This window comes from Acanthopagrus latus, chromosome 12, assembly GCF_904848185.1.
Source record: "Acanthopagrus latus isolate v.2019 chromosome 12, fAcaLat1.1, whole genome shotgun sequence".
NCBI lineage: Eukaryota > Metazoa > Chordata > Actinopteri > Spariformes > Sparidae > Acanthopagrus > Acanthopagrus latus.
The window spans coordinates 17,004,152-17,019,735 of NC_051050.1; the positions used below are offsets into that span (position 1 = coordinate 17,004,152).

Sequence of the window (15,584 nt, forward strand, 5' to 3'; positions counted from 1 at the left end):
TGACGTCACATTTTTACATGTGATTTCATGTGTGATACATGTGATAGGACCCAGAGCACAGGCATTTATAATAACTATATAAAAATAGCAGTCTTTTAGTAGATGTTTGCTGTTACAGGTCATTTATTATCGTCAGAGGAATCACGAGACTGTTTCATAAACACTTAAAAAGTTAATCGTAGTCACTTTGACTGTAACTAAGTAAGTAAGTAACTAATGACATGACACAAATTACTAAGATTAAGTCTTTTATTTATTTTTTATTCTGAAGTCTGGAGTTTTACTCTTACACTTAATTACACCTTTAAAAGTATGGTAGCACAGCCTATATATATATACAGTCGTCCTCAAAATTATTCATACCCTTGCTGATTCTTGTGATTTTTTCATTTAGTGATGAAATAAATGCTTGTTTTCAAATTTGTGTTTTAGCTTCATGTGACCAACAATTGAAAGAATGACAACAATATAAAATAATTTTAAAAAAACATTTCTGGGGTATTTTATTAACGGAGTCCAAAAAAAATGCCATGTTCAAAATTATTCATACCCTAGTCCATCGTCTTTATTTAATAGTCAATGGCATAGCCTTTATTCTTTATGACTGCTTCCAGACGATTCTTGTACGTGTCCACAAGCTTCTTGCACGTCTCCTGTGGGATGTTGGCCCACTCTTCCTTGGCGAATGCCTCAAGCTGGGTCAGGTTGGTTGGTTTCCTCGCCATCACTCTGGTCTTCAAGTGATGCCACAAATTCTCAATTGGATTGAGGTCAGGACTTTGACTTGGCCATTCCAGGACACTGATGTCATTGTCCTTGAACCATTTCTTGACTACCTTGGCGGTGTGTTTAGGATCATTGTCTTGCTGGTACATCCAGTTTTGGCCAAGCTTGAGTTTTTCAGCAGATTCCTTGACATTTTCATCAAGTATCCTGATATAATCCTCCTTTTTCATGATACCTTGGACCTTGACGAGATTGCCTGTGCCACTGGAAGAGAAACATCCCCACAGCATTATGCTTCCACCACCATACTTGACAGTGGGCACAGTGTTCTTTGGTCTATAGGCTTCTCCTTTCTTCCTCCAGACATACTGGGTATCCATATGGCCAAATAACTCCAGTTTTGTCTCATCAGACCACAGGATGGTTGACCAAAAGCTGGGATCTTGCTTCAGATGACCTCTACAAAAGGCCAGGCGAGCTACCAGATGTTTTTTCCTGAGCAGCGGCGTCTTCCGAGGTTTACGTCCATGGAGACCTCCTCTGTGCAAAACTCGCTCAATGGTGGACCGTGACACCTTTGTCCCTGTCTGCTCAAGGGTTTGAATTAGGGCCTTGGTTGTGGTCCGTGGGTTGGTGTTGACCTCTCGGCAGATTCTCCTGGCAAGTTTGGGGGACACCTTACACTTTCGGCCACGCCCACTGAGGTTTTTGACAGTGTTGAACCTCTTGTGCTTGTTGATGATGCTCTGGACGGTTGAGACAGGACACCATACTGCTTGGAAATGGCCTTGTAACCCTTTCCTTCACTGTGGGCCTGCACAAGATGCTGACGCAGGTCCTCACTGAGCTCCTTCTTCTTTACCATGATGACCAGAGATTAACAATGACCTGAACACTTTCCCACTATTTATACTCTTCTGGAAAGATGCTATTTTTTTAACCTTGTTTAACATTTGGTCAACAAAAAAGGTATTCATTCCAATGAGACATCATGAAATAACTTTGGGACAAAGATGAACACATTTGGGACATTTTTGTTGAGATATTGCCAGGGGTATGAATAATTTTGAACATGGCATTTTTTGGTAATCCGACAATAAAATACCCATGAATTTAAGAGTTTCTTGAATTGTGTATTGTTGTCGTTCTTTCACTTGTTGGTCACATATAATTCATAAACAAACGTGACAAAAATGCATTAGTTTCATCGCAAAAATAAAAAAATCACAAAATTAACAAGGGTATGAATAATTTTGAGGACGACTGTATATATATATATATATATATATATATATATATATATATATATATATATATATATATATATATATATATATATATATATATATAAAAGCAGAATAAAGGTAAATAGTTGCGTCTCACATAGACTGAAGCTTAAGGATTGATGCCCCTGCTGGCTGTGAAGTACTGTAGAAACCCTGTAGCAGTGATTTACCGAGCCGAGCCTGCAGTAAAGAAAAAGTTGACTTGAGGTCACACCGCCAGCAGTTGGCGCTTATAATTTAGTAGAACTAGCACACATGCGCATCGTCATGTAGCCTGAGCTGTCATCACGTAAAGGACACGTGAGGTAACCACACATGTAAATTTCATTTTAAGGGCGAGCACGCGTGACACGCTACAAAAAAGTGTCCTCACATGCTCCCTGCATATCATCATCACACATCACATATGGTATGTTTTTAGCCGCCCGGTGGAGGTTTTTGTTTCAAACCCACAGCAGTCTGCACCTTTAAGCCCCGCAGAGTGCAGCGAGTTCATGTGCCCGTGAAGGCGGCACGATATGACCGACGCGCGGCTGACCCGACTACAGTAGAGACAGTGTGCGTGTGTATACCTACAGTAAAGAGAGGTAGGGAGAGAGGAGGGGGGAGAGAAAAAAAATGTCTGTGTCTTTAAAAAGCAACTCTTTAGCGAGTGGTGGTGCATGATGTCAGGCTGCTGCCGCTGCTGCTGCTGTGAGTCCGCACACCGTTCATGTGAGTGGCGTTCACTTCCTGCAAAAAAAAAAGAGGGGACGGAGAGAGCGAAAAGAGAGAGTGTGGGATAGAGAGATGGGGGACGAGCGGCCAAGATAGGACGGAGAGAGTGATAGAGTGAGCCAGCAGGACGACGAGAGGAGAAGGGGGGAAACCGGGGCCCTGCTTTTTTAAAGATATATATATAAATATATATTTTCCTTTTTTCTGTGTGTTTAAAAACAACAACAACAACAAAAAACACCTCGCAAACTTTATAGGTTATCCGGAGGAGAAAGCGAAGCGTGCCACATCTGCGCCGGGCGGACGAGCCGCAGTTTTTATGGGAGCATAGCGACATATCGGGTAAGTAAATTATCCCCCCCTCCCCACAAGCTTTTCCTCCTCTTTTCCTGCCTTCGTGTTTACAGTGTCTGATTTGTATGACGCATAGGATTTGCTTTTCTTCTTCTTCTTCTTCCTCTTCTTCTTCTTCTTCTTCTTCTTCTTCTTCTTCTTCTCACCATGCATTACTGTCTCGCTTCTCTCTCCCTTCTTTTTAAATTCAGCTGCATTCTCTCCACTACCACCACCACCACCTCCCCCCGACGCAATGTGCTGACACGAACAGCACATGAGTTTCTTCTTCTTCTTCTTCTACACAAAAAACTTTCATGAAGTATAATGGCAGTGAAATGTTGGAGGAGGTGGATGGTGGGTGATCCCCCACCACCAGAAGTGTACCATACTGTAACCACGCGCCACCAGAAGATATTTAATCACATCTGATGACATTTTGTAGTTTTTTTTTATGATCAGCCCACTTCTAGAATCTCTTATTTTTTTCAATGTATTTATTTCCTTCCCTGCACTTTGAAACCGCGGTGGGAAAGTGTTGTAATGTACTTTATACTGTATGAGTGGAGAGAGTGGCTTGATATTATCTCTGTTATTAGCGATATAGTATAAAATAATAATAATAATAATAATAATCTCCATCCATAATGCATCCATTGTTTGCGCTATATATTACATGAGGTATTTTACAACTTGCTTCTCCAATATGTCTCTGAACACTAAACCTTCTATAATGTTTCCACATAATTTGCATCACAGCGTCTTATAAAAGGCTCCAAAATGTTCCAGTTCAGGGTGCAAAATGAGTAAGGGAAAGTGGAGAGCGTTGAATGAAATGAGGTTAAAAATACATTTAATTTACACACTGCCATCCACTGCTGCCTGATGTAACGTCAGTTGTGGCTCTGTTTACCTCACCTGAACCCTGCAGGAGCCATTTGACTGTACATACAACCCCCCTCCTCCTCCTCCTCCTCCTGTGTGTACATGGTTGCAGTGTGTGGCTAGCCGGTGTGTGTAGCTTGTGGCAATTTTCTTCATTTCCTGTCACTTTCCTTCCCTCTCTCACATGCTCTCTCTTCTTCTTCTTCTTCTTCTTACTGTCTAGTCCGTCGTCGTCAGGCCAAGCCGTGTGTATGTATGTGTGTTTAGTTTTTTTTTTTTTCTCTCAAGATGACTGTGGAAAAAAAAAAAAAAATCCCACTTCTGGTGTATACAGTATTTCATCTTTGTCATGTTGTAACCCCAGCAATATGTAGCAGGTGTCAGAGGCTAAAGCGAAGGCTTAATGCTTTACGGTCATATGAATCATTTAAGTACTGTGTTTAAAAAGTACATCTCTTGGTGTTTAAAGCATTTTAAAAAGCCCCCCCCCCCCATGCCTCTGCTTCTCCGGTGTACAAACTACTATGAAAGGATAAGAAGGCGTGTTGTACTCGCCTTTTGAATAGCCGGGCTGGTATGTATCCATACCTGCCAGTCCTAAGGGCAACACAAAGACAGGTTTTATCAGGGCAGCTATGAGATTCCTCCTCCCCTCCCCAATACGTGGAAATCAGTTCGGGGTAATGCGGGCGGTGTGCTGCCAAGTTTCTATCTTCAGACTTTAACACAACATACATGGAAAATGTAGGACTCTTTTTTTCTCTTTCTCTCTAAACGGAGGCCTTTCCAACACCACTCGTCTTTGACTTGGACGTCTGCCAAAGGGGTTGTGATGGCTCTCAACAGCTGTATTTGTCTGTGTGTGTGCGTGTTTGCGTGTGTCGGTGAGTGTGTTTCTGAGTGCGTGCGTGTGTGTGTGTGTGTGCTCTAGCCGTGTCCCGGGATGCCCTTCCTCCATAGGCCTCACACTATACAGCATTCCACAAGGGGGCCCGGGGCTATGTGCAAGTGGGGAGTGTCAAGGAGAGAGAGAACGACAGCTCGGTTTCAAATGCAACTGATGCAGATACGCCGGCAGAAAAAGGGGGAGAGAGAGAACACAAAGACGGAGAGACTCTTTTCTCACCTCGTCTCTTGTTAGACTTGACGTTTGCCCAACACATAGAAAGATTACACTGTTTAAAAAGAATAAAGTAGCTTCGGTTTACAACCTCTAATAAATTCCCCTCCAGAGCTTTTGAAAGAAAAACAAAGTGGAAGTGTAGAAAGTGCAACGCTACTGATAGTAAAAAAATATTTGTTCCTTTGCTTCATTAAAAAGACATTTATTCATCCAAACTGCGTTTTAATACCTGGAGACTTGTTTTTGTCCCTGCTTCATTTGCTTTGTGCCTGCCTGTGTGTGTGTGTGTGTGTGTGTGGCCTCAAGCTTGGTACACTTTTATCTGTACTGTATATGCGTGTATACTCAAGTGGGGAGTGTGTTTACGTGTGTATGATTTTCCTTTCCTGAGACAGTAATGAGTCACCGCTGATGGTATGTGATACAGGGCTCCAGTCATACATCATATTCTCATACATTAGTCTTGTGTTTTTTCCTCGTAGCGCCGAGCCTGTTCTAGTTAAACCCTGATGGATAAGAAGAAGCTGCTGCTCCCTGTGTGTTCGGGCTTGTTGGTTGTTGTTAATGGAACCAAAATGCAAATGTTAACCGTGAAAAGAAAAATGTCTTTCCACTGAATGAGAGATCCAGTAGAAGATAGCGGGGAAGAAATCACATCATTTATGTGAAGCTAATTCTAATTTCACCTCCATTTTCTGGACAAATCAGTTGGTCTGTACTCCAACGCAGTAGTTTTTCTAATTGACTGTGTAGGTGTCAAGGTGGTTTGGCGGTGGCAACGGTTAAAATCTGTTCGTAAATTATACTTAACTGTTTCCAGGTCTGTACAGAATTGGTTTGGTTTGGCCAAACATGAAAAATGTTTTCCCACATTTTTTCTTCTTGTCAGATTTTTCACAGAACACAAAGGTTTTATATATGGAAGCCCATTTCTGACAGATAAAGAAGGAATAAAAGAGAAAATAAAAGTGTTCACTCAACTCCACGTGTGGGGTTTAAAGGTATAAATTCTCAACTCTTGAAATGCAGATGAATGGCAAACAAGGTTAAAGGCCCCAGTGAACTCGCCTTGCCCACATATTTTCCAGTTAAAGCCAGAATTAAGTGTGGAGTCACATCAAATCAGATTGACTACTACATGGGTGAAGTTGGCAGCACTGCTAAAAGATCAATTTACTTAGATAAACTGAATTACATCCAAATGACTGACGTTCCACATGTCCATCTCCCACCTAACACATTAGCGGCCACCCTGTTTGAATGTTTACCGACTGATTCATTGGTAAAAATGCTGGTTACCAGAGGCTGTATATTCAGCATGACACTATTAGTTTCTTGGCATGAAAGGTGATTGCAACAGCCACAAAATAGGGATGGGCAGTTCCTCAAATTCGCTGCTCATTTAGCATGTAATGTGGTTTTTTTCTCATAATTTATCTCTAGCTTTTGTCAGTTCCCTTTACCTTCAGCGTCATTTGAGGAAAAAAACACACATTTGGGTTGAAGATGCGACGAGTGGAAATATCTGTGGCTTTTAACAGTAATGCCGTGTTCATCCAGTGGTTTGTAGTGCACACACAAGTGTAACAGTGTAGTCATGGATTTTAATTTTCTGCAGCTAGAAAGTATGTAAGTACGAAATGTCGAGCTTTATTGTGATTTACACAAGCACGCAGGTACAGTCGGTTTATCTGGGCTGCGCGCTGAAATGCAGTAAAGTGAGAAAATAACGAGAGAGTGAACGATAGAGAAAGAGAGAGGATCAGCAAAAGCCATTAGGAATCTCAAATGTAACCGGCTGCTTTGGCTTGCTACGTGCTTTTCAGGAAGCCTTCCAAGAATTTAGACAATGAACAGTAAACATGGCATGTTCCTCAGAACAATTCCACATTAGATCTCAACAATCACGTGTCTCTCTCTCTCTCTCTCTCTCTCTCTCTCTCTCTCTCTCTCTCTCTCTCGCTTTCTCAGAATCGAACAGCCCCCACACCACAGTACATTGCAGATAACTGTAGCAGCTAAATTTCATGCTCCCTGTGTATGTACTGTACTTACACTTGACAAGGAGCTCTCACAAACTGGCAAATGTGCAGAATTTCCCTCTCTTTCTCTCTCTCTCTCTCTCTCTCTTTTTCTCTCTCTCTCTATCTCGCTCTGTCTCAGAGAGATTTCTGGTAAGTGACATGTTTGGCCGTTGGCATAATGCCTAGCAAGATCACATGGCATGAATGTCGTGCCTGCGTTTGTGTGTGAATGTGTGTGTGTGTGTGTGTGTGTGTGTGTGTGTGTGTGTGTGTGTGTGTGTGTGTGTGATTGTGTATGTCTGTGCATTTGTGCTTGTGAGTATAAAAAAAAAGAAAAAAGAAAAGAAAGCCTGTGCACACTTGATTGTTCCAAGTATTTTCAGCATGAATAGGGGCACGTAGCCGTTGCAGTGAATTACAGAGCGCCGAGAAGTATGACGGGGACGTGTTTCTGATACAGTCATGAGATCAAATTCTCAAATTGGACGGAAAATTAGGTTTTGCACCATAATACTTCATAGTCTAAGCTATTTTGCTTGATTTGATGCTATTTGTGGCATCAGCAGATTAAAAATTCATGAAGGTTATGTCGCCTTATAGAGGGCTTATTTTACTTGTTAAATGTAACGTGAATTAGGAGCAAACACAAAAAAAACTTGAAAGATTTCCGAGTTGTTCTTGTGTAATTGCTCTTCGTATAGCCTGTCTCTCGATTCGCAGTTTCAGAGCACTCAGTTTACAGTACGCCAGGGGCTCATGACCATTAAGTCACTGCTATTCATGTAAATATTTCTTAAGTTTTAATCGCCCCTGTCTTTGCCGAGCCTTCACTGTAACCGAAGACAGTAGCCCGAGAAAGGTTTTAGAACAATTTCCTCTGATCCTCAGAGTTTCAGCGAGGGGCACATTAGATTTACTGTGAAAGTCAAACCTATAATTCGGGGAGGGGGGATGACGCACGCAGACATGCACACACACACACATCCACCAACACATAAATAAACCCCACAGAATCATGCAGATACACATTCACTCAAGCAGACACACAGTGAGAGAGAGAGAGAGAGAGTACTGTAGATGGCATTTATCCTTGCAGCCCACCTCAATTTTCCATGCTCTTTTCGCTGCATGCTGTACATAATTAAATCGCTGCAAACTTCAAGTCTCTCTCAAGACAACTGCCATTAAACAAAGCGTGCTAATTAGTGCATAAGGTAATAAATGAGGAAAGCAAATACGCTGACCCCCTTTTTCTGTGGAGATGACCTGTTCTGTATGTGCTCCTCATGTCCTGACAGCCTGGCAGAATGCTAGTGGGGGCCAGTGGAAACAGACAGGAATCTGAGGCGGGTAGTTTTCACTGCACCAGCCCCCACCACTCAACAACACCATCTCCACCCTTCCAATTTCCACAGCTAACATGCGTTAGCAATTACGGCTAAATCACAGCGCTACCTACCTGGTGCTCGTAACAGTTGTAGTTGGGCTCCCTGCAGAAGGTTAAAAAGGCACTCAGACTTCAAATTCTGGCATGGGATTTATTGGTGTGTAATATATTAAAGTGCAGTAAATGTAATTTTATTTGTGGTTAGTCTGGTCAGTGCGGCTAACTTTATTATCTCATTTCTAAATATGCCAAATGATACAATGTTGATGTTCAATGTGTAGCTACAGGCAGGGGACATTAGCGCCTGTAGAAGAAAGACTCAAAATATGGGAAACAGCTAGCCTGGAAAAGGTTAGTCTACCAGTAGGCTCTCTAATTATTGTTTTTACTCTTATAAGTTTTGTTGGTAGGGGATTTGGACGGAGCTGGGCTAACTGTTTCCCATTTTTCAGCCGGTGTGGTAACCAACTGCTGGCCATATTGTTTCATATTAACCATTCTGTTTACAGCTAACCTTACATGCTAACCTGCTATCCTATCCTGTCTCGTAATTTCTGTACGGGAAACGCAATAGTGTTGCCCCTGTAGTTTCTGTTAGGATGTTTGTGAGAGTCTCACAAGCTCTTCTAGCTTTTTAGGTCAAATAAATGAATGAAAAATAACAATACATCGCAGTGTACACGTGTAAATCCTGTTTTCTATATTGGCCATATCCGGGCAGATTGTACCACGACAAACCCATGCTTGAAGTTGTTTAATGCTGCTGGACTTGTTGGAAGACTTAGGTTGGATTCCTCAGGACGGTCGAAAGGATTTAACTTTATTCAAGTTCTCAGTGCCTCTCTCCGTTCCGCCGACAGAAAGCTTTGTAGCTAACACATAAGTTCCACTGAGCCTTTTTAAACAGATAACACAGCCATACACCCTCTGAATCAGTTTCTTTTATCAAAATAAAACAAGCTAACTTTTCATTCAAACCCAACAGAAGCAAAATAACACTTACCAAGACCAACTTGGTTTGTCTTTCCGCTGTTCCAAGAATTGTTTTCTGGCGGCTTCTCTTTGCTGTCAACTCGCTCTCACTTAGCTTCTGTCCCTACACTGCTGTTCAGTTGTAGGCTGGTGAGCCTAGTGCTGTTGCCTGGGGTGAAAACACCAGCCAAGATAGTCCAGTAATAGTGCTACTAGCTACACAGCTAACTGCGCGACCTAGCTAAGAGCAGGAAGTAGCTGCAGTAAAAAAAGTGTATCGTGAGCAGCAGTTGCAAATGTTCTATACATAGCACATTTGAAGTGTATTTCCTAAAAATATAGAAGCATTGTTTTAATATAAGAAACTCAAGATGTAAAGCCCTTTGTATATAGATGGAAAAACTGTATAGGCTGCATTGCTGCATGTTATCTGTCCATCAGCAATAGTCAACTCAAATGACCTGAGGGACACTTTAAAGTAATAAAAAGGATCTCAATCGTCATCTGTTTTCTTTTTCTTTTCTTTTTTTCCTTTTCTTAATCTTATCACCTCAAGGTGGACAATTATGACAGTGATACCTTTGTACAGGATCATGCAGCAGCAGGCACTTACAGTCACACAGGATTATCAGTTCCTGGAAACACTATAGAAATCCATCTCGTAAACACTTCCGTCTTATATACTTGTGTAACTTTGTGTTAACATTAAGGAGGTACCATATGTTTTAACCCCCACTGTGTGTGAGGGTGCTGTCTATTTTTCCATGTTGTTTATTCAGTTTGGACTCCAGGGATAAACAAGCTCCGTTTGCATAGGTCAGCCAGGGTCCTTTTCAGTATTTTACAAGTGTGATGAGGTTAACCAAGGTGACATGTTATTTGAGCACATGTATGCTAGCTTAGTCTGGTGCTGACTGAAAGATTCCTAGGTCACAGTAAGCACGCACGCGCGTGTGTGGGTGGGTGTGTGGGTGGGGGTCGGCTGGGGGGGTGGGTGGGGGGGGGGGGGTGTGCGCACTCAAAATAAATGTGTATGTACTGCTGTGCACTTGAACAAACTGTCTTTTATGTTACATTATAAAACCAGACAACAGCATGATTAGTATCATGGGAAGTCTCTGCTGCGCGTCATGAGACAATCTTTTGATTCACCTACCCTCATCATGATATCAAACAGCATTTCGTTCCCCTGCTTTTGTATTTTCCATGCAGGAGAATGAATTAGAGCATTCTGTCCGCTTTAATTGAAAAATGTACAGTGGATGTGGGAACCGCTCTCTGTATGTCTTTGTGTGGGTGGGTGTGTGTGTTTGTGTATGCCTGTCTGTAGACAGTGGGGCACTGATGCTGAAAGATGTGTCCTCATTTTTTTTCATCGCACTGGGCTCCTCTGGCGGTCGGCGTCGGGCTGCTCTGATGTCACGCATGTGTCACTGCCGAACATTCAGCTCAGAAGCGACAGCGCGGGGCGATCAAAATGGCATGTTCATTCTCCCCACATCTCCACCCTCTCCCCACTTCTGTGCCACTCTCTTCCTGTCGCTCATTCTTTTACGGTGCTATATACGCTGGGAAGTATTTTTTTGTCACCATGCCCCCCCCCCCCCCGAATACCTCCTCACCTCGCTGGAATCCAGGGAGATACTTCATGATGGGAAAAAGCAGCGGTTTTACTGGGGGGAATTAAACGCCGCTTTCACACTTAAAGGTGCGAAAATCCTATCAGAGCGCAACCTCATTTTATGTGTTTTTTTTTTTTTTAATTCCGCTCACCCCGCATGCCCCTATTTGATTGACACTGTTTGCTGCAGCTGTTATCCGCCATTTTTAATTGTTCGTGGATGAACAGATCCTGACATAACCTGTCACATTCTTCGTACACGTGAATACCTATAGACCCTTTTTAGTAGAACGGCGCTGCAACACGTGAGAGTTACAAGCTATAGACATGCTAATGTCGGTCAGCAAAAGGGAATAAACGCAGACCCTTCCAGGCACGTTTAAGTCTGAAATGTACCACAGCATCAAACAAGGGCTATGACCGAAGGTAATGAAACTGTGTTTAAACAGCCTCCGCTGATGTTATTCCCAGGAGAGTTTGTTTTTTCAGTGTAAATTAGAAAAGGCGAGAATTAGTAAAGCCGTTTAGTCTGATGTATTGCATTGTGCATCGGCTACTACAAGTATAGGAATTTAGTACCAGCCTTTCAGCAATGTTAGCTGTGTTTTGTTGTATTCCACTGGTCAGCATGTAAGACCGAGTGATTCTTACACCCCTAATTCTCCATTTTGCAGGCGAGGTATTTTCAGATGACCTACATTTTCCGTCTTTAAGAGGTCTTGGATTGATGAAGCTGTGAAACTGATAAATGAAAATCCCTGTTAGTGTTAGAGGCTTTAAACTCCCCCAGCAAAAATAAAAAAACTGTTGAAATGGAGAATTGGTCTTGGATAGACGCAAGAATAGACCCAATTAATTTTTGGTGCAGATTTGAGTAAATGGAAGAATCCAAGATTTTTTTTCTCACATTCTATGATATCGCGAGATGGGACTATTTACGACATGTTTGTAATAAAGGATATTGATTTTAAAAAAAAAAGAGATTGCTGGTATCTATGTTCAATATGTTGCAGATCCGAATAAATATCTCAATCTAGTGTTTTATTTGATATAGGATTAGGTTTGATTGAGTCAAAGAGGACTGTTGGGCCTTGGCGGAGGTACGTGCTCCACTACAACTACTTCTTAGTACTGGGTATTTTTCTAGTTTGTACATGTTGTTTCTTTATTGTGGACATTATACAAACTATGATATATGAAGCTACATTGCTGTGGTTATTACTTGGTTAGATTTAGGCACAAAAACACTGGGTTAGGGTCAAGGAGAGATCATGGTTTGGGTTGAAACAATCACTCTTTCTGGATCTCTCGCGGTTTCTTTCTCTGGGGTAACCAACTAGACTTGACATATTTTTACGTCTGGTTACCCATTTTGTTTTTTGTCATTCACTCGCGTTAAGTTTATGGCACAAGTACAGAAAGGAAAGGAACATCACAATGCACCCCAACCCAAGGAGGTGAGAAAGACTCCAATGTAGCAAATATGGATGTGAGAAACTCAAGATCTGAAATATAGAAATTGTGATATGTGAATGTACTCTGTGGTTTTATTAGGCCTTATCCAACCTCATATTATGTTATGGTGCTATAACTCTTGTTCGTGTACAAGTAAACTCGACAGGACACCTTGAAGTAGGGCTGGAACAACAGGACATGTTTAAAGTTATTGATTAATCAAGATAGAATCTGCAATAAACAGCAGCCTCGTACTTAATTGTTTCACCAGGTCGTGTCTATGTGTGACACCATTTACTTGGTATCTCTTTTCTGTAGTATATGCGTGTGCAAGATTACCACTGATATGCTTTCAATTCATGCTGATTCATCCTATTTCCTCTACGTTTTACAGTCTCATGCACCATGAAAATCAAATTGTGTGTGGAACAAATGCATAGGGAGTGTCGCCACTGATACACATGCGCTCGCAAACATACAGACATCCTGTGAAATCTAACCTAATTGTAGTCCTTGTGTGACAGCCAGTGACACTCAGCAGGCTTTCTCGTGGCCACTGCTGTCCCCAGATCAAGGTCAAATTAAGGAGGATATCAGTGAGATTTTAGGATTGTGTGCTTTGTTGAAAACAAAGTGCAAGCAACTGCAGAAATCTCACTGTGTTTTTAGCATACTTGAGTATCAGATGTCTTGTGGCCAGGAGTGCAAGCACAGCAGTGACACACCTGCTTTGTAATTGTACTTGCAAGAATAAATTATCATGGTGTTCCGAAAGCAAGCATCAACTATACCCAATTAGCTCCTTCTTAAACCGGTACACTCCCTGCCATGGCACAATCACAGTTTGGAAATGAGGGAGCGCATTCGAGATGGCACAAAAGCTTCTCCTGAGTGTAAACCGACATCTTTGTCAAAGCAGAGTCACAAGACAGGAGTGCAACATTTGTTCTGTGATGCTAGGGGCGAATGATGTTTGTTTGAAGTCAAGTTCACTTTGCTGGAGATGGACAGTTATCTGTACACAAACACAACGTGTTCTCACTCCCAGCTCGTCAAATACACCAGTTTAGGTCAGTGGCCCTAAGCTTCAGACTAAGTGTCACGCAACAAGGTTCATTACAAGCCAGCAAGGCTGCACAAAACTACATGGTAAGGGTTAGGAAAGATCAGGGTTTGGGTTAGAATAAGTACGAAAACATGTCATTTTTGACTTTTGGTTAGACACGAAACAGGAACTCGGGCCTCTGCCAACCAAACCAACCCGAACATCCCCTGATGCTGATACTTCTTGCCCTTTATTCTACTATACTAGAGTGTCACCTCTAAAAATTATGCAAGAGGGGTTCCTACAGTGTCAGAGTTTGAAGCCTTTGGCCACTGTATTTGATGCGCTGGGAGTGAGAAGGAGCTGACCTCATTTTGTTCCATGAAAAGGTTTTAGTAATGTTTCTGTAGCTTGGTTTAGATAGTTGCATTCACACTGTCAACAGTTTTTTAGGTACACAAAGGCCCACATCAGTTTGCCCTCCACTGAACATTTCTTTCTGAATAATGTCATGCTGATAGTTGAAAATCAGACACAGGAGAGGAAAAATCTTACTCGAGCCCTTCAAGACCAAAATAGCATGGCAAGGAGTACTTCCTGGGCTGAATTTGCCACCCGGTGTCATGCCGAACCATACAACAATCGATCACGCTTGGCGTCACCAACCAATAAGAACAACGCATTCCCCAATAGCACACACACGTCTTGCAGATGTAGGTGTGAACTACGTTGGAAAGTTGTTCCATGGGGCATATTTGCTCATTGGGAACGCGTTGGCAAGATTACCACCAAATGCCGATGTCTCACATATGTCTCCGCAATTAGCAAACACTCGCCATACTTGGACTTTTCAGCGTAACCTCTATTTGTCCGTGAAACGTACGTGTGCTATCTGTATTCTAATTCTTATGGTCAAGTTAGCAATTTTGAAGTTGCAACAGTTGGTTATACTTTCTAACTGAAGGTGCCAGAAACATGTTTAGATTAGATTTTGGAAAAGATTGTGGTTTTTGCCTAAAGTAACCACTTCCTTCAACAGTCTCACTTGACTTTTGGCTCCACATGTGATTCAAGATGCTCTCCTTGGTGAAAGTCCCATGACAGTCCCACACATACACCATAACGTCCTCTTTTTTATTATCGCCCCCTGTTGGTACTGCACCTTTATCCACATGGCCATCGTGCTATCCCCTAGTGAACTGAAGGATCCATTACATGTTCTGCTCTGAGACTGGGCTGTGGGTTGAGTTTGTTCAAGGTGGTCTTTGGATGGGGATACACGCAGACTCAAAAACCACAAGAAAACTCCAAAGCACTCTCTTTTTAAACAGCGTCAAACTCCCTGCCAAAGGCTCGATGCCGAAGCGCGTTGGAGTTTGTTTCAACGTCTAGCATGACCTTGCCATGACAATAAAGGCACTTTGAAAAGAGAGAGCCTTGGAGTTCTCTTATGATTTTGCATGTCAGACTGATACTTTGCTGGCAGGAGATCAGTGCCGGCATGAAATTGAGGCCCTTGGGCTCGTGGAAAATGTACAGTTCTGCATTGTATTTTGGACACCCACCAGTCACATGGCAGCTGCGAGCCGATGCCAATGTAGAGGATTTATTAGGAAGAAACTGTCCCAAAAAAGGAGATATCACATGGCAGTCATGGTGCAGTATACTGTATCCTTGTGTGCTCACACAAGCGCTGCTGCTTAAACATACAGGCATTCATCCTGAATCATTTCTTGTGTCGGTGGACTCTCTCTTCCCTCCTTTTCTTCCTCTGCTGTAGTTTCCTTTTAAGTTTGAAATCGGGGGAATTTTCGGTCTTGTGTCAATGTTTGTTCAAAATATCTCTGTCTTGCGTGAGCCCCGGACCTCAAATAACGTCACAGTTATGTGTTGCTATAAACTGGAACGACCTGCAGGCCCCCGTGGTTCTGCAATATGAGCTGAGCTTAAATGAAAAGTCCGACTGTCTTTGTCCTTTAACGTTTTCCCCAGTCTTTCTTTCGCGTTATA

At 42.3% G+C, this 15,584-nt stretch overlaps 1 protein-coding gene across 4 annotated transcripts in view; it reads left to right on the forward strand.

Annotated features, from left to right (window-relative positions):
* Positions 1-2,202: 2,202 nt before the first annotated feature.
* Positions 2,203-15,584, forward strand: part of LOC119030016 (nucleus accumbens-associated protein 2) — a 32,674-nt gene continuing 19,292 nt past the window's right edge. The window contains exons 1-2 of one of the 4 annotated variants that reach the window (XM_037117313.1): positions 2,203-2,317; positions 2,987-3,071. The gene's annotated coding sequence lies outside the window, so the exon portion shown is untranslated. Of the gene's footprint in view, positions 2,318-2,473; positions 2,727-2,986; positions 3,072-15,584 lie in introns of those variants that run through there. The other 3 variants (XM_037117311.1, XM_037117314.1, XM_037117312.1) reach the window with 3 other exon arrangements.